Consider the following 18,197-nt stretch of genomic DNA (forward strand, 5'->3'; position numbering starts at 1 on the left):
TTCTGTGGTTCCCATGCACTGGTATGTGTTTAGTTCTAGTAACACATGACAATGGATATCGTAATGCATCCCTATGGGTCAACATTGTGCGAAAAAGGGCCAAAAGTTTACGTACCTTTTAGAACACATATATCGGGACACGCCGTACTGAAACCATTCATACATGTCTAATGTGCATTAATAACTGGTAGGTGTGTACTAGCCCTTAGAGTCTGCATATAAGGAAGAGGACATTATGAAGTAAGGCAAGATATAACCTTGTGATTTCCTTCCTAAATGATTACTTCCAAACTGAAGGAACTTCACAGATAAACAACATTGCTTAACAAACAACATATGAGGACAACTAGCAATGACCTCCATCTGCTACATCTTAAACTGCACTTCTCATCCCCCTGACATGCACTTTGTGGAGTTTATTTTCCTCTATTTGCTTTGGTTATTTGCTTCATTCCATTGTCAATGTAAGCTGGGTACACCCCTTTCACATTTAAAAAACAATCTTATAATGATTTTTCTTGTCCGTTGGTTGTCCTCATACAACACCCAAATCGGCTGACCGTCAGCTGGATGATCTAGCATGCCCGACTGATCACTACTTTCAGACTGGTCACCCAATTACAGTCTAGATTTTTCTGGATGACCTGCCAATATCTGCTAGATAAGCGTAGTGCCCAGCATTAACCGTTACTTGTTACCAAAACATTTTGCTTCTGGTACAGGGGTTTACAAAATACAGCTTGGAGGCCATATACGCATTTGGGTCTGACCCATTCCCCATTACAAAGGCACTTGAAGACACCAATAGAATTCTGTTGGATGGAGGTGGCGCATTCTATCTTTGTCTCACAGTAAACCTCAATACTGACACAAACCATCTCCCGCTCTTCTGGTACAGTACACCCTCTCAGACACAGCTTAAGTGTGTACACCAGTGTTAGACATATAGCTTCTCATTGTATGTACTGTGTGAACCGAGCTGGGCAGCTGGGATTGGTGTACTAGAGTTGGACTGTTCCAGAAAACAACCATGTACCGAAATCATCATCATCTTCATACTGAGAATGTAACCAGGTTCCTGACCAATTATGACAGCATGGAGCTGGAAAGTAATATAAACTGCAGATAACTGTACTTTACATACAGTATGTCCTAGAGAGCTATTGAGATGGTGAGAAAAAAAAACATGGCCTGATTCTTACATGCACATAAACCTTTTGGTTAATGTACATTTCTACCAATTAGATGCCTCACTACAAATGTGTGGTTCTCCTGTGCCGCAGCTTGCCATTTGGGGGAAGACTTCCTTTGTTTCCAGAAACTGTTGTTCTGGGAGTGGTGAGTTCTGGGAGTGGCGGTCTGTGCCTTCCAATGTGGATTTATTTGTCTCGCAAGTGTCCAGGAGGTGGCCATACTGAGTAAGCTTAGGCTTACTCAATCAGCCAATGCTGCCTCCAGCACTCTGCGACGCTGGCAGGAATTGTGTTTTCCTTTAGACTCCTCCTGCAGCCATCTGCAAGTTGTTGCACAGCAGCTACCTCCAAAGACACAGCTGCTGTGCAAAAGAGACCATCTCTGAATCAGACCCATACTCTTTTGACTCTTACCAAATAATGAGTTTTAGAAATGTTTAGACTCCCTGATAGCACTACAGATGTATTCTGGACCAGGCTATTGTGTAGAAACAAAAGGTACCTCCACAGGGGGAGGGAGTGGAAGTGGCGCTGTGACCTGAGTTGTGTCACTAGCAGCTGCTGGTTTGTCGGGTTAGTTAGGCCCGAGCTGGATAGAAAAGACAACTTGGATGTAGCAGCGGCAAAACGCGTCAGATGTTCCATACCTTATCTCTGAACTGCTCCAGACCAGCCGTGGACCCTGTTGGATTTACCTTACCGTGGACACTCAACACCAAAAAGGACCCCAGTACCATCTTTTGGGAGGACTATCTCCGGGTGTCTCCCCTACTCTGGACGGTGACTCGGCCCTACCAACAACTTGGGCCTTGAGTCCCAGGGAGCACAAGCTACACCCCGGTGTGTCTACAGGTGGACGGTAACCCCCATCCATTTTCTATGCATTTGCACTAATTATTGTCTTCGGCATAATAGGAATGGACAGTTCTGCAAGTTGATTTTATCCCCGCCCCCCCATTTTTACCATACCAGCACTTGGTCACTCTATTAATAAATGTATTATTGTTTTTAATTGTACAATCAGTCCAATCCTTATTTTTTACTCTCATTTTTACTAAAATATATATTAGTTTACAGCGCTGCTACATCCAAGTTGTCTATTGTGTAGAAACAAACTTTTTATTTTTGCACTTGTGAGTTTTTTCAAGTCTATCTCTACTTCATACAGATTTGCTATTAGTAAACAATTAGCGATGAGTTAAAGTGGAACGATTCATCAGCGCCATTACAATTTCATTCATATGTGTTGTGAATATATTACGGTGTTGTTGAGCTGGAGCCATCCATTCATTTAAAAATGTGTTGTAAAAAAAACCAAACGTTTTTAGCATTCTCTATCGTTAAGACTGCAAACTGCTGTGTTTGAAATTAGCTTCCAAGGATCTCCACAATTAAAAACCATTTACATGTATCAGTTTCACCTTTGAATGCGTTCAAGATGGTTTTCTATGATCTATTATACTACAGGAGCAAGTCATTAACCCATTCTCTTATTGGCTACCTCATTTCTAATGGTCTCACATTCTTGGGTTACATCAACATCCTAATTTTTGTTCCCTTTCTTCTTGAGCATCTAAACTATGCTCTCTATCCTCTTCTCTCTCACTTTCTCAGTTGACTGAATCTTAAGTTGGGTTTACACCTATATAATAGTACAAATGCCCGCCTGTTCCCTCCACATCAGGAGAGCGGTTCTTTATTAACCTTATTCTCCTCTTTCCACTCTAAAGGTGTGGTCACATTAGCAGTTTGACCCCCCCTCTGTTATCTGTACATGAAGTCGGATTCTTGACTGTACCCTCAACAACAGTAGGCTCTCAAATGTGGCCACACAGCATACTGCTATCTACCACTACTGCAAAATAATTATATGCACATAATGACTCCTTTCAATCTCACACACCCCGATAAAGCAGCAAACTGTAACAGTATTTTATTTACATGTACAATCTATATTCCCTACCACATGTAAACGCACACACAGACATCCTAGGGTTAATTTTGTTGGGAGCCAATCAGCCTACCAGTGTATTACATCAGTACACCAGCACGGAAGGTAGCCAAGTGGTAGCCACACTTGGCTACCTTCTATGCTGGTGTACTGGTGTCATTTTTGCTGTCTTGACAAAGGACCTGTTGGTTCGAAATGTCAACCTATAAATATGAATATGGTGATGTATTAAAACTTTGTTGAAACTTTTCTGGTGAGTGCCCGCTGTTGGATTGTGGATTGATCCTCATAACTGGAATATATATATATATATATATATATATATATATATATATATACAGAAAATGTCCGGCACTCCTCGCATTCAAGTGCATATAATGCCCAGGTGCCTTCCTAGGTGGGGACTCCACCGCATATAGAAAGAAAGAACGAGGCGTCACTCTGGGACTCTATCGATCTATCAATTAGATAGATCGATAGAGATGCATACCCTGGCCTGGCACTCAGCTATGGTGTAATGCTTTGTTAGCATCTTTAAATCAAAATATTCCATATAGTAGAGGAAGAAGTGGCACGCGACAGGCTTCACAAGTAACTGGTTACTTTATTTCCAACATGTTTCGGGAGACAACCTCCCATCGTCAGGGATCAACATATAATGACGTACATAGCAGACTTGCTTATGCATGTGATTATATGTTGGAAATAAAGTAACCAGCTACTTGTGAAGCATGTCAAGTGCTGCTTCTACCTCTACAATATATAATATATATATATATATATATATATATATATGTAAGGTAACTGATACGGGTAAGGTGTGTATAAGGTATATGGCTTCAAGACAATAACACAGAGGCATTATGTTAATGCCTCTGGCTCTTCGGGGTTGTGGAATTTCAAATTGAAGCACAGCATGTCCTGTCAGAGGGCAAGCTAGAACGTGTAGTCTCAAAATAGCTGTAGCTGTACTGTAGTTTACACTGGTATTTAATACTGTGGAGGGGTTAGGGGTGTCCGCACAGACATTTATTGTCTCTTAAATATCCTATTAGTCCATTCCAATTTCACCATAAGATGCATCCATTATTAAATTTGTACATTTTTAGAGGTGCTCCCAGGAATAACTGTTACTGATATGGAAAAGAAGAAAAAGTATTCCCTATTACTGTATTTAAACCAGGCATGTCCAACGTTGGCCCTCCAGATGTTGTGAAACTACACATCCCAGCATGCTTTGCCACAGTTTTGCTATTAGAGAATGCTAGAACTATTGCAAAGCATGCTGGGATGTGTAGTTTCACAACATCTGGAGGGCCAACGTTGGACATGCCTGATTTAAACAGTAACAAATTAACAATTTTTCTTGATCAATTATTAAATTGTATCTAAATTGAGGATAGAAAATAACAGAACACACACACACAGTACATTTCATTTTAATCACCTTTATTTCTGTATATTTGTTAACCTATACTTCGCTGGCTTTCAGCAATCTTAAAATTGTTAATAAAAGTTATATTTTAAATGAATTTTATTTGTCGGTGGACACTCTCTATAGGATTAAGAACAGAATATAATAGTCCAGAGAGTGCCCGAATTGGGAATACCTTTTCTTCTTTTCCATATTGGTATTTAATAGCCAGCCACATAATACACAAATATTTACTAAGGTGCAGGTTTATAGAAGTGGGGATAGCCAGATAGATAACCAGATTCTATCCATTATCATTTACCTAGCACCTTCTAGACGATAAGTAGAATAGGTTGTTATGGGCAACATCTACACTTCTATAAACCTGCACTTTAGTAAATTCACCCTCAACCATGCTCATGGCACCTAAAAACCTACTTAATCACTTAGGGATTAATTCAATTAGTCACAAAATTGCGGTTTACGATGTTATCGCTGCTTTTTTTGGTCCAAAAACGTTTCCCAGGTATGCAAGCTCCCACAAATCCCCTATTGCCTATTCAATTGCAAGTTCACAAAAACTGGAATACCTCTAAAATTTATGCTTGCAGTGAAAAGTGAGAAATAAGCTTAAATGTAAAATAGAAGTTTATTACTGGTTACAATACAAGTATTTTGAGTAATTAAATTGGGTCAAATGGCTGCATTTAAAAGAAATATTATAGAAAACAAGATCTTTTCATCAAAATATGTGCTAAAATTAAATTGCGGATACATGAAATTGGGGACTTTTACTCTACTAAGAAAAAGGTTCCAAAAAAAAAAAGATTACTCCCACCTGGAAGGCTTAAACAGATTTTTTCCACTCATAAAGCACCCTAAAGCACCTGTCCAATACCTTGTATCATTAACTTCCATCATTTTGGACCTTTTCACCCAAAAATTACATATCATTATTGGCCAATTTTATAAAATTCTAAGTGCCTAATTTGTCATTCACTTAAGTGTCCCAGGGGTTCAGAACCAAATCACAACATTTTAAACTTTTTGCAATCTGTGGTAAATTTGCCGTTTTTACTGCAAAAACTGCGTTTCGCAGCTTGAATTTGGCCCTTAACTGGTTTATACTTTCTCAAAAAATACTCAAATTATTGTTTTTTGTTTTTATAGAATAATGTTCAAAACATCTATTTAAAAGATATCCAACATCCTTTTACTGGAAAACAAACAAAAAGATTTAAAACTGATGACCGATTAATCGGCCCATTGCGACATAGCGGTTTTACATTTTTGACATTGACTTCTCTTTGTAGCTGCCGGGTGTCCACAGGGAAGCTGAGGGCTGCTTCTTATATTTGCCCAGGAGCTGATACACTCAGCAGTTCTTGGCTGCATAGCATGCACTGTGGAGGAAGCAGAGGAACCGGGAGCTCTGAGATTGGCAGCTGACTGGTCGCATCAATGTCACGGAAAGCCCAGCCTGGTGTGATTACATCTGATGCAAACATGTCAGGCAAGTCATTAATATATGGGCCATCATCCATGTACTATGTGCTTACCAGACTAAAATTCCCAGTCTCTGGGTGCACTGTAGTTGCCTAGGTATGTCTTCCTTGTGTAATTACAAGTCCTACATGCACTGGCCACCTCCTTTAGAAAACTGCTCACATCCTTTATCTCTGCAATATAATGAGCCTCTAACGGTTAAAAATAACGATCAGGGGTTAGTAACATGAAGTTCCCATTTTTATAAATGCAATGGTTAGAGTCTAACCATTGCATTTATAAAAATGGGAACTTCATGTTACTAACCCCTGATCGTTATTTTTATTTCACTTGATATTGCTCCTACATGATGATCACACCCCTCCCACCATTCAGAATCAGGGAGCTGTGCAATATGGCCATATGCTACACCTCTGACTGTAAAATGTAATGAGATCACACAGCACAACCAATCCCTGGAGAAGGAGGGCAGTGTTTTCCCACTGTCCTCTGCACTGCTAGGTAGATGTGAGGCATGTGAGATGGTCTAATGGGTATGTCAATGTGAAGGCAGTCTGATGTGAATGCAAGTGCATTTAAGAGGCTCTTGTGGAGGTCTGGATGGCATGTGGGGAGATTGAGTGGGAAAAGATCCTTACAGTATATACATTTTGGATCTTTGGATGTATGCTTACAGCATATGTTGGGATTTGAACATCATAAGACACTTTAGGCTCATTCCATGATAACAAATGTTACATTTTGACTTAAAAGGTCATGTAAAATATATATAAGTGTTTTGAATATTTTGTGCAAAGTAAATGTTGTTTGTGTGTTACAGGATATGATTTAATTTTGAGACTGTCAAGAAAACTGGTAACAAACGTTACATGAAAAGACCATTTCTATGGAATGACCCTTTACCATTATGTTGAATTACCGTATAATGCCTCTTAATTTTTTAAGCTATATTCTTGTCAATAAAGGAGTATTTTACAAAAAAAATATTTTGACCATTGGGCTGAACGAATATGATTTCCTTAATGCTATACTACCACCTGAAATATTTCTTGCAAAAATGAAGCAGTTTCTCCCAGAACTCTGACAATTCTATAATACGGATCTAACAACTAAATTTAGTTCACTGCCATTAAACAGAGAAGGGAGAGGGTCATAAGAGGAAGACCAATGAAAAGTATCAATCTTGTGATTAGTTCTACCAATCACCACCAGTTCTACCAATCATTACCAAAACCCAACAAAAAAGGGGAGTTATGGTCAAACCTACCTTTGGTTAACTCCCTTTCTTTGAGGTTCCTGGGCCCACAGCGCTGTGACCTGCTCCCTCAGAGAACACAACTAGGACTGCGATTTAGCTCTCTTAGAGAGCGCTTACCCTCCCACTGACCGGCCACACTGTTCTGGGAAGATGTGGCATCCAGCAGTGCTGCGCTGAGCCCTTCTTCCATCCACTCTCCTGTGTGCGCCCCACAAGGCGACAGGAGGTAATGGATGCCGGCGGGGGTGCTAGAGTGGCAGCGCTGCAGCGAATATGCTAGCAGCACTGCACGCTCAGTGTAAAATTGAAGAAAACAAAATAAAGTAAAAACTCTTCATAAAATGCTTGGGACTGCAAACCAGTCCCAGAGAAAAAAACTGGTGCACCTGCTTCCTGCAGGCACTAACAAAAAACTGACTAAATGTAGCATGGAGGCGGGATATAGGGGGGAGGAGCCAGACATGAAGGGACGCCTAATGCTTCAGAGAGATGGTGCCTGTTCCTCTGGATCCACCTATATCCCCCAATGTAATCCCTGTGGGACCCAGGAACCCTGAAGAAGAAAATTGAATTTTAAAAGGAACAGAAGAGATCTAAGAAAAATAAATGTGTGTTGTAACACCCAGGGCTCTGGTTAGTTAAAGGAAGATTATGTGGGTGGTATTGCAGCTTTACCCTCATACCAAACTCATGTTTCCGTATATAGAGCTTCTACTTTACATCTTTGAATGTCTGCTTAACACCCACACTTGTTTTATTACTACATTTTGATTCTTAATATAAAGTGATGCTCTGCATGCTGGCACTGTATTAATGAATATGAATAATACTCTTAACACAACCTTTAACAGTGTCTCGTGACATAAGAGGGTCTAGAACATCTACAAATTATGTGGTACAGGTGACAATTCTGTATATTGAATAATACAACTTATACATAGCTCAATAAACTCAATCCTTCAGATGGTTAGTGGTGTAGTTTTGGTGTTTCTTGTAGAAAGAGACACATTCGTTAGTTGTTCAGATACACACGAGTCTTGGCAGGATTTCATATGCAAATTATCTAAAAATATAACTTGATAGTGCTACAAATGCAACAAATGAAACTAAAGCAATGCTGATATTTTAACGTATTTAAACCAACATATTGGTTCCTTTATCGTCAGCTTGACCCAACAGACCACTATTCTAACTGACCCGTTCCATTACATCATTTAAGAGGTTCATATTTAGCCAAATTCACATCTTTCCCAACCATGGAACCTGCTTAGATGTTGTGCCCCTCACTCCTATTTGGACCACTGATCGGTCATCGACACCTAGGTTTTTATACTTTTTTTTATTGAAGTTTTGCTTCTTATATTATTGTATTCATATTACTAGTGTATTTTAATTGGTTTACTTTTGGTTTCTTATTTAAATCATATCATTGTATGCGGATCAGACATGTTTACTGTTGATGGTGTTTATTATTAACATTTATTGATAATCAATAGATTTTGCTCTTCTACACATTCATTTCATATGCTCACTGGCCAATAATAGTATCCCAATGACTATGTTTCATACTGTACACTAGTTTGTTTCATTTTTTACATTTCATATTTATGAAACGTAATATAGTTTTTCAATAAAAAACCTGTGATGTTTATATACACGTAAACACTTTTGGGTGCCAATTTACACATACTGTATATCCACACACCTCTATACAACACACCCAAAGGATAGGTGATTTGAATTGAACAATGTATAAGTGGATTGGGGTTCAGATCAGATAGGGATGTATATTATATTTCATGGCAGAAGGCCCAATGCCTCCCCCTGACAAACACTGATATGCAATGGAATGTGGCAAACATACAGAATAGAATGCAAACTAGCATTTTATAGACACTCAGCTTTTATAAATTCCCTGGATCGCCTTCTACTATCCATTCCACTACTTAACCTGTAAGCTATAAACATTGTTAGGGAGGCCTATCTGTCCATCACCTGCACTAGCGGGCGATCAGATGCAGTAAAATAATACAGTTCCAGCTATAAATATATCAATAACAGGCTGGACATAACTGATACACAAGCCGATTGATTTTAGATGACAATTAATTGCATATTAGCTACATCATAGCATAGCCTCCAGGCATGCAAGCACACAGGCTAAAATGTGACAGAACCCCACTCACACCCCCCACCCCCTACCAATGACCCCAGGCAGTGTCACAGAATAAGCAAAGAATGCTTCCTGAAATAAAGCTTTGTCAGAGAAAAGGAAATAGTCCAATACACCTGGTTCACAAGGTCATGCAATATCAGGGCTGCTGTTGCCCATAACAGGGAGGGGCAGGTGCTCTTCCTGCAGTAACTTATTGCGCATGATAGAAGGCATTATACAATACTCTATGCATGGTCATAATGATGGACATCGTATAGAATGCTCCCAAACAAACCACAGTCTGAGACTGGAATGATCACAATCAACATCCGGATTGCTGAACACATAAATAGCCGCTAGAAATCAGATATGGAGCCAGGACCTGCTGAGATAGGAGGCAGTGTGCAGAAAACCTTTCCCATAGAAATAAGAACCACATCAAGCTGTAAGGGCTGGCCTGCAGCTACTCAGTGATGGAATAGCACAAAATATAATAATGGTGGTTGTATGAGATCAGAATGAGATGCAATAACCCCTGCAGAGATCACATAACTGATGTATAATAATACAGGTGAGTGGTCAGGCATGGAGGAGGAGGAATATATATAAATATATATACACACACACACACACACGATTATCCTCGTACATACAGTGGTGGGAAATGTGTGGGGGTGGGTATAACACAAACACCCGCCCCCCTGTGCATTTAATGCACACAACCCCCCCCCCCCCCCTTCCCCGCATTCCCTGTAGCCCCCCCATAAGCAGCCCCCCACTCACCCATTGCAGAGAGTGAGTCCCAGGCGGCGGATCCTCAGTGTTGTCAGGCAGGACGGGAGGGAGTGGAAGAAGCACAGAGTACCGGCAGCATTAACAGCCAGCAGAGCCCGGGCTCTTCTCCAGCAGCCCCCTCCTCAGCCCGGAGAGACCCTCAGCCTCAGAGCCCATATCCAGAGAGTAATGGGCGCACTCCCCCCCGCATTTAGCGTGAGTGTGCCCAGGTCTGCCGGCAGCCACACACACAGCGCCCTATGCCATGTCCTATCCTGTGTACCAGGCTGCCGTGCTATCAATAGCTGCTGCTGCTGCAGATAAACAAAGATCCCCTCTCTGTGTGTATTACTGCAGCTCGGCTCTCTGCCCCCGGTGTTAGATTCAGACTGTCTCCCCTGCAGAGACTCCCCCTGTGTGACTGTGCTTTCTCTCTCTCCCCTCCTGCTCTGCTCCGGTGTGTGAGAGACTGTTGCCGGGTATCTCATGCGCTGCTGTTGCTGCCGCCGGGTATCTCATGCGCTGCTGCTGTGTGTAGCAGTATCCCCAGCAGTCAGTCAGTCTCTGATGCTCCCCTCCCCTTTTTCCTGTGCAGCTATGTGATGTGTAGGTATAGCTATATCCTGCTGCCCTCACTCTCCTGTGGTATACAGCGCCTGTCTCAGTCAGTATGACCTGTCTGCAGCAGCAGCATCACCTCCTCTGTGTGCACGTTGTTCTCTCTGTGTGTTACATGGCTGTCTCATGATGTATCTGGCTGCTCTCTCAGTAACCCGCAGCTATTCTCTTTCTCTCTCGCTGTCCCCCATTTCTCTCTCAGCCCCCTCCCTCCCTCTTCTTGTTTTTGCTCCTAGCCTATCTGGAGAGTGTCTATTCTCCATGCTACAGTCCAGTCTGAATAAGCTCCTCCTTCCCTCATGATAAATCAAATCTAGTGAGATACAATAGAGACAACAGCCCCTCTTAACTCTCACCATACATTGTATAGAATAAATAAATAGCATTTACCAATAACCCTCCCCACGCATGCATGTGCACATACATAGAGGGCAGCATGAGCCCATACACTCAGAACAGCATGCGCCCATCAACACAGTGCAGCATGTGCCCATAAGCACAGGGCAGCAAGCACATAGGACAGTATGCCCCCAGACACAGAGGGCAGCATGCACCCATACATACAAGACAGCTTGCACCCATAAACAAACAGGGCATCAAGTGTCCATAAACACGGGGCAGCATGCGCCCATACTAACAGGGCACAGCATGCGGCCATACACACAGGGCAGTATTTGCCCATACACACAGGGCAGTATGCTTCCATACACACAGGGCATCATGCGTACATACACACAGGGCATCATGCGGCCATACACACAGGGAATCATTTGCCCAAGCACACAGGGCACACCATGGGCACATAAACACATGGCGTCATGCGCACATACACACAGGGTACAACATGTGTCCATACACAAAAGGCAGCATGCGCCCATACACACAGGGCACAACATGCGCCCATGATACACACAGGGCATCATACGTCCATACACACAGGGCACAGCATGCGCACATACACACAGAGCACAGCATGCGCACATACACACAGGGCACAGCATGCGCAGATACACACAGGGCACAGCATGCGCACATACACACAGGGCACAGCAGGCGCACATACACACAGGAAACAGCATACACACAGGGCACAGCATGCGCACATACACACAGGGCACAGCAGGCGCACATACACACAGGGAACAGCATACACACAGGGCACAGCATGCGCACATACACACAGGGCACAGCAGGCGCACATACACACAGGGAACAGCATACACACAGGGCACAGCATGCCCACATACACACAGGGCACAGCATACACACAGGGCACAACATGCACACATACACACAGGACACAACATGCGCCCATACACACAGGGCACAACATGCGCCCATACACACAGGGCCTAGAATAGTATACGTTGCTATCGCTCTTAGATATTACATTTACAGACTTATTATATTTACATAATTTATTGTCTAATTGATTGCTTTGATTTCATACAAGTGTATTTTTTAACTAGTAAATTCAAAGGCATGTATTCAATGCGACTTGCCCTATTCTATGCTCCAGGGGAATCCTCGCCATCAGAGGACAGCGAGGATCCCTCTGAATGGCGTGGTTCGTAGCTAATACAGTGAGCTCGCTGCATATAGCCGCTAGCCTTGCCGTTTTGGTGGCCGCACACACGCGCCTTTTAGAAATAGCGAGGTGGAAACAGCGAGTGCAGGGGTCAGTTGAATACTGAGGGTGGGCTATGATGGCGAGCAATAGGCACTGCTCGCCTGATCAGCATTGAATATACCCCTAAGAGTATGGGTCATTGGTTCGACCCAAATTGGTCGACATGCATTGGGTCAACCACTGAAAGTCAACAGGGCTTAGGTTGACACCTGAAATAGATCGACAAGTGTTTGTTTCGCATCCATTTTGATGTTACTTGCAGCTATCACAAGCACAAACTTTAAGGAAAATATACTGCAGTACTATAAAGTGTAAGCTTGCAGGCAGAGCCCTCTAGCCTCTTTGTTTGTTCTAAAATGGATTTGTTTTTAGTTGTGGAGTGCAATGGAATATGCTGCCACAATATAAAAGTATACAAAAATAAGTCTACAAATGTCTAGTAAGCAGACAGTACACCACACTACGGCAGAGCTTTTAGGTGTGTTAATGATGTGACACTCCCTTAAATCTGAAACAAAATACAAGCTTTTATTTATACCGTACATATTACAAGCTCCAACAGGCAAGAAACATTGTACTAGGTTTTGGGATTTGGCAAAATTATCTATTAAATTGCGTTAAAAAATAACAATTCGAGTTTTGCTTTCAACAGTTCCTGCAAGTCAGTGTCACATTCACTTAAAAGCACACGATTACTCAATGCTGCTGATGTTCAGGAAAGATTTAAAAAAAAGAAGAGTAGAATGTAGCATTACACAAGTGAGTGTATATGTGAATATGCAATATGGGTGCAATCAAAAGCTGTAACATTTAGCATTAAACTGACTAAATATATTTATAAAACAGTGAAATAAATAAAATAGTGAACAAAACTGGTTTAAAAAGGTAAGAAAATGGAATAGGATAATTATTAATTCATAATCAATTAATGAATTAAATAATAATTAAATTAATAACTATTAAGAGAAATCTACCCTACTTGTAATTACAAATTAGGCTCACTTTACATATACATGCAAATTACTTTAATAATTGCCTTACAAACAATTGTTCTGTGAGTACACATATATGCTCTTATTCAGATCTGATTGCAGTACAAATGTGTTCTCAATATTGACAAAACCATGCTGCACTGCAGGTGGGGCAGATGTAAGATGTATAGAGAGAGTAAAGGTACAGATTACTCTGTACTTTTTGTGCTAAAATAGCATCGTTGTGCATGGTTTGTGCATGCGATGCGATGCTATTTTAGTACAAAAAGTACTGGGTAATTGGTACGTGTATGGGCACCTTTAGATTTGAACTCTCTCTGCACATGTTACATCTGCCCGACCTGCAGCAGACATGGTTTTGCCCATTTTGAGAATAAATTTGTACTGTGATCAAATCTGAATAAGGGCCATAGTATAGCGAATATCCATGGGCAATAATAAATCTAACTTCATTGGGTGAATTAAACGCATTTATAAAAACACAGAAGAAATGCAGGGACAGTCATGTGTTTCATAAAAGGAATATACAGAATCAATGTACCTGTCAGTGGGTAACTACTGTACAATGTAAGGAAATATGCATATTTTCAGTTCTAGACTCAGTTGCAATCCTGGAAATTTGTATTATATTACACATGGTAAATAGAGACAGGGATTAGCATAAAAGTAATTAATGGCATACAGTGTGGGGGTGGGATTTATTTCAGAAAGTGTTGAATTAACATGTCATATTAATCCCAGCCCCCCTCAACTACTGTTAATTACATTGATGTGAATCCATGCCTTCGTTTTGGCAAGTGATACTGTCAAAATCTCTAGACCAGAACAAATCGATGTTGTTTATAGAGCAGGTAATGTTTCAGCATAATGCCCTTTCATGTGCAGGACACTACATGGGAACAAAATGGCTTCCATTTTCAGAAGCATTTCAAGCAGATGCATAGAATAGCATTCTGATGTTAACTCATGGTCATATATGGATTGAAGAAGTCCGCAGAACTTAAAGTGTCTATAAAATCGCATCTTAAACAGCTCTAGAAAATGCAACACTAGTTCTTGACAATTGAATTGTTCAATATCAGAAGAACTTGTTTGTGAAGCACCAGGTATGTAATCAATAGTTTTAGTTTGTTTTCTTAAAATAATTTTTTTTCATATTGATGCCAATAATGAGTGGAATTTTGTCAAGTTCTCCAAAAATGGTAAGCGGATATTGCAATACATCACAGGTGTTACAATGTCCCAAAATAGGACAGAAGCCACAATATCATTTGTGGCCACCAGGTGGCTAAACTGAATTATTAATTTACTTCTTTCTGGACACTTTTAAGATTTATTCAACAAAATATTTTTTATTCAAAAGTTCACTAGAATGTTAAATTATTGCTTTTATAATTAGCTACAAATATTTGCAATAATTACACTCTATTGTGCCTAGCTTCAGATATTTACTAGATAAAATGCGGCAAGTAATGTAATGGTTAGCATTACTGCCTCACAGCGCTGAGGTCATGGGTTCCATTCCCTAACTGTGTGGAGTTTGTATATTCTCCCTGTACTTGCGTGGGTTTTCTCCGGGTACTCCGGTTTCCTCCCACAATCCAACAATATACTGGTAGGTTAATTGGCTCCCAACAAATGTAACCCTATAATGTCTGTGTGTGCGTGTGCATGTGGTAGGGAATATAGATTGTAAGTTCATCTGGGGCAGGGACTGATGTGAATGTTCAACTATACTCTGTAAAGCGCTGCGGAATATGTATGCGCTATATAAGAAACTGTTAATAAATAACAATAAATAAATAGATAATACTTTAAAGTGAAATTTGTATGTTTGTGTGTTTTTTTGGTTATGTGTGAGATTATGGTTTAGTATATTTTACAACGCAAAGAATGGGTACTACTCAAAAATTTTCACCGCATTTTTGCCCTGTTGAAACTTTTTATTTTCTTACTTCCTAACTGCTAAATGTTACAATTTCTAACAAATTTTCATAAAAACAACACTAAGGGGGTTATTTTGGTTGATTCGCTAGGATGTAACTTCGCACCCTTGCGAGCCAACCAGAACCCGTCTGCAAATGGATGTTTAACTTAAACATCCATTCGCAGCCTGTGGGTGAACGCCCACATCATTCGATGGTCGCTGACCATCGAATGATGTGGAACATGCACGCATATCTGTTGGTGTGGATCATTTGGTCTACAACAACTAGGTCGACAAGCACTGGGTCAACACCACTAGGTCAACATGGGTCAAGGTTGAGATTTTCACTGCTTAACGAGCCAAGCTGAATCAAGGCTTATATACCCCAAACTGAGACCTTTAGCACAGAAACGTACATGCCTGAAATGAATAATATCCTATGTGGGCTTGAAATGAGTAATATCCTATGTGACGAAGGCACCCACAAGCCCTGAAATCTTGTCCCTGTGCCCATTTTACAAATTACCATATCTTTGATACATTTGGCATGTAGAGACAAATTGTTCCATATCTTGTTGCTCAGTCATCAGGGGAAAAAATACATCATTACAATGTCAAAGGCCACTGACCTCATACAAGCATCATCCAAACTGATTTTGCCATTTGCATAGGAAAGATTGAATCCACATTTTCTGGAATAAAACAAGGTATTGTTTTGGCTTTTTTAAACTCGGTTATAGCCTCTTACTTTGTAAACTTAGTAGGTGTACAGTATAATCCGTGGAGAGATATTTATTACCAGTTATTTTTATAGCGCACACATATTCCGCAGCGTTTTACAGAGAATATTTGTACAGTCACATCAGTCCATAGGTGCTGATTTATGTTTTTGCTGGTGGGTGCTCAAGCCAAAAATATAGGGGAGTGGCTTCATGGGGAAGGGGCGTGGCCACAAAATAATACCAATTTATATTACGCGGTCACGGAAGCACACACTTACGTGACTCATATAATAGTCCACTGTCCAGTCCCATGTGCCTCCGGATAGCATAACTCCCATCCCATCTGTCATGTGCTCTGATTGCCTGCCCCTGTCCCCTCTGGTGGCGCAGCACTGACAGCCTGGCCTGCGCACAAGCTGGATCAGGTCCCTCCTCTGTCCCTCCTCTGTCCCTCCCCTCCATCCCCCGGGCCGGGTGGCCAATCCCCACATATTATTTGGATTGTGGATGGAGTACAGGGAAGAAAACCTACATAAGTACGGGGAGAATATACAAACTCTGCACAGATAGGGCCATGGTGGGAAACCAACCTCAGTGCCGTGAGGCAGTAATGCTAACCATTACACCATCTGTTCTAAGGTGGAGAGAGATAAACTACAGTACCAACCAATCCGCTCCTAACTTTTTCCAGCACAGCCTTTAACGTGTCCGGTAGGAGTTGATTATTTCCGACTTTCTCTCCAAGGCTTAGTACATGTCTCCCTTAACCGGCAATATCACTTCAATACTAGCAAAGTGTAAGCTTGCGAGCAGGGCCCTCCTACCTTTTTAACGGTTTGTAAATACCCAGTTTGTTGTATAACTGTTTCCAATTGTAAATTGCAACCAAATTTGTTTTATTAATAAATAAACAAACAGAAGACTGCACATTATATTATTATTATCACTATACTAGCTTCAGAATTTATAATAGCTACAGTATATAAAACTGTATTAGCATTGTCTTAAATAAAATTATACTACAGTATGTACATGGAAGAAGATGCTATTTATGTATGTCATTCTTTTCGTTAGAGAATCTAGAACTGATGTTCCATGTGGACAATGCAACAAAAATCCTAGAAATATATGCGTTGCTTTCAATTCACAATTACTATAGTTTCTTACATAGCCCATTTACTATTCATGACTCAGGTCATTCTCTCCTCTGCACACTCTGGGACTACAAAGGACTGCATTGTCAATATGTGGGCTATGGAAGGGGGGGTTGATAGATGAGGAACTTGTGGTCTGAGGGATCATCTGCAAATATCTAACTCTTTACAAACCAAGAGGCCTGTCCAATGAAAAAGAAATCTACCAAGCAGCCCCATTGTGCACCAAAAAAGGAAGTTAAACAGTGCAGCATTACAATTGCACCTACAGTAAAAATGCTTTTTTTTTTTTTTAAACTATAATTGCGTCACTGCAGTGTTTATTCGCATTCCATTTTGCGACAATTATTTTCATTTTTCATGGAAATATCTTTGCTACCCACAGAGGCTGCTGTAGTGATTACGGCTCTCCCTGCAAGTTTTACAGCATTTGAAGGATTTTTTTCAGGTATATGCACAGTGTCAGTTTCCAGAGTTGGAGCTGGAAACAGATGGTGGTTGCTACTATGCCTCCATAAGCTTAAAGCAGTTCTTACCATCTGAAGCAAACTTGCCTAATTGGGTCATTCTGCATCATTTTAGCCTCGCCCCCTCTCTGTAGAGCCCTGAATTGCGACATACAGTATGACTGAAGCAGGGGTGGGGCCTAATGACATCAGCATCAGCCACACCCCAAAAATGCAGATCCCTGTCTCCTCTCTGGGTATCTCCTGAAGTGAAGCAATGCAAAGTAGGTAAGTATGATCCAAAGATGCTGAACACTAACCTGGCCAAAGCCTTTGCTTTCCAAAGTTTGGTACATCAGGATCAGATCATTGGAAATATTGTGGACTATGGCCTGCAGCACTAAGTAGCCCTCAGATTTCTGTGAAATATCCTGCATTAGCCTACAACTACGGTGTG

General features: G+C 41.0%; 1 protein-coding gene and 1 long non-coding RNA gene across 2 annotated transcripts in view; one reads left to right on the forward strand and one right to left on the reverse strand.

Annotated features, from left to right (window-relative positions):
• MGAT3 (beta-1,4-mannosyl-glycoprotein 4-beta-N-acetylglucosaminyltransferase) overlaps positions 1–11,077 on the reverse strand; it is an 82,316-nt gene extending 71,239 nt beyond the window's left edge. The window contains exon 1 of the mRNA XM_083156508.1: positions 10,261–11,077. The gene's annotated coding sequence lies outside the window, so the exon portion shown is untranslated. The remainder of the gene's footprint in view (positions 1–10,260) is intronic.
• LOC146026118 (uncharacterized) overlaps positions 9,607–18,197 on the forward strand; it is a 68,553-nt gene continuing 59,962 nt past the window's right edge. Inside the window, exons 1-2 of the long non-coding RNA XR_014454363.1 lie at positions 9,607–10,048; positions 14,377–14,597. This is a non-coding gene — a long non-coding RNA (uncharacterized LOC146026118). The remainder of the gene's footprint in view (positions 10,049–14,376; positions 14,598–18,197) is intronic.

This window comes from Crinia signifera, chromosome 8, assembly GCF_055691185.1.
Source record: "Crinia signifera chromosome 8, ASM5569118v1, whole genome shotgun sequence".
Taxonomy (NCBI): domain Eukaryota; kingdom Metazoa; phylum Chordata; class Amphibia; order Anura; family Myobatrachidae; genus Crinia; species Crinia signifera.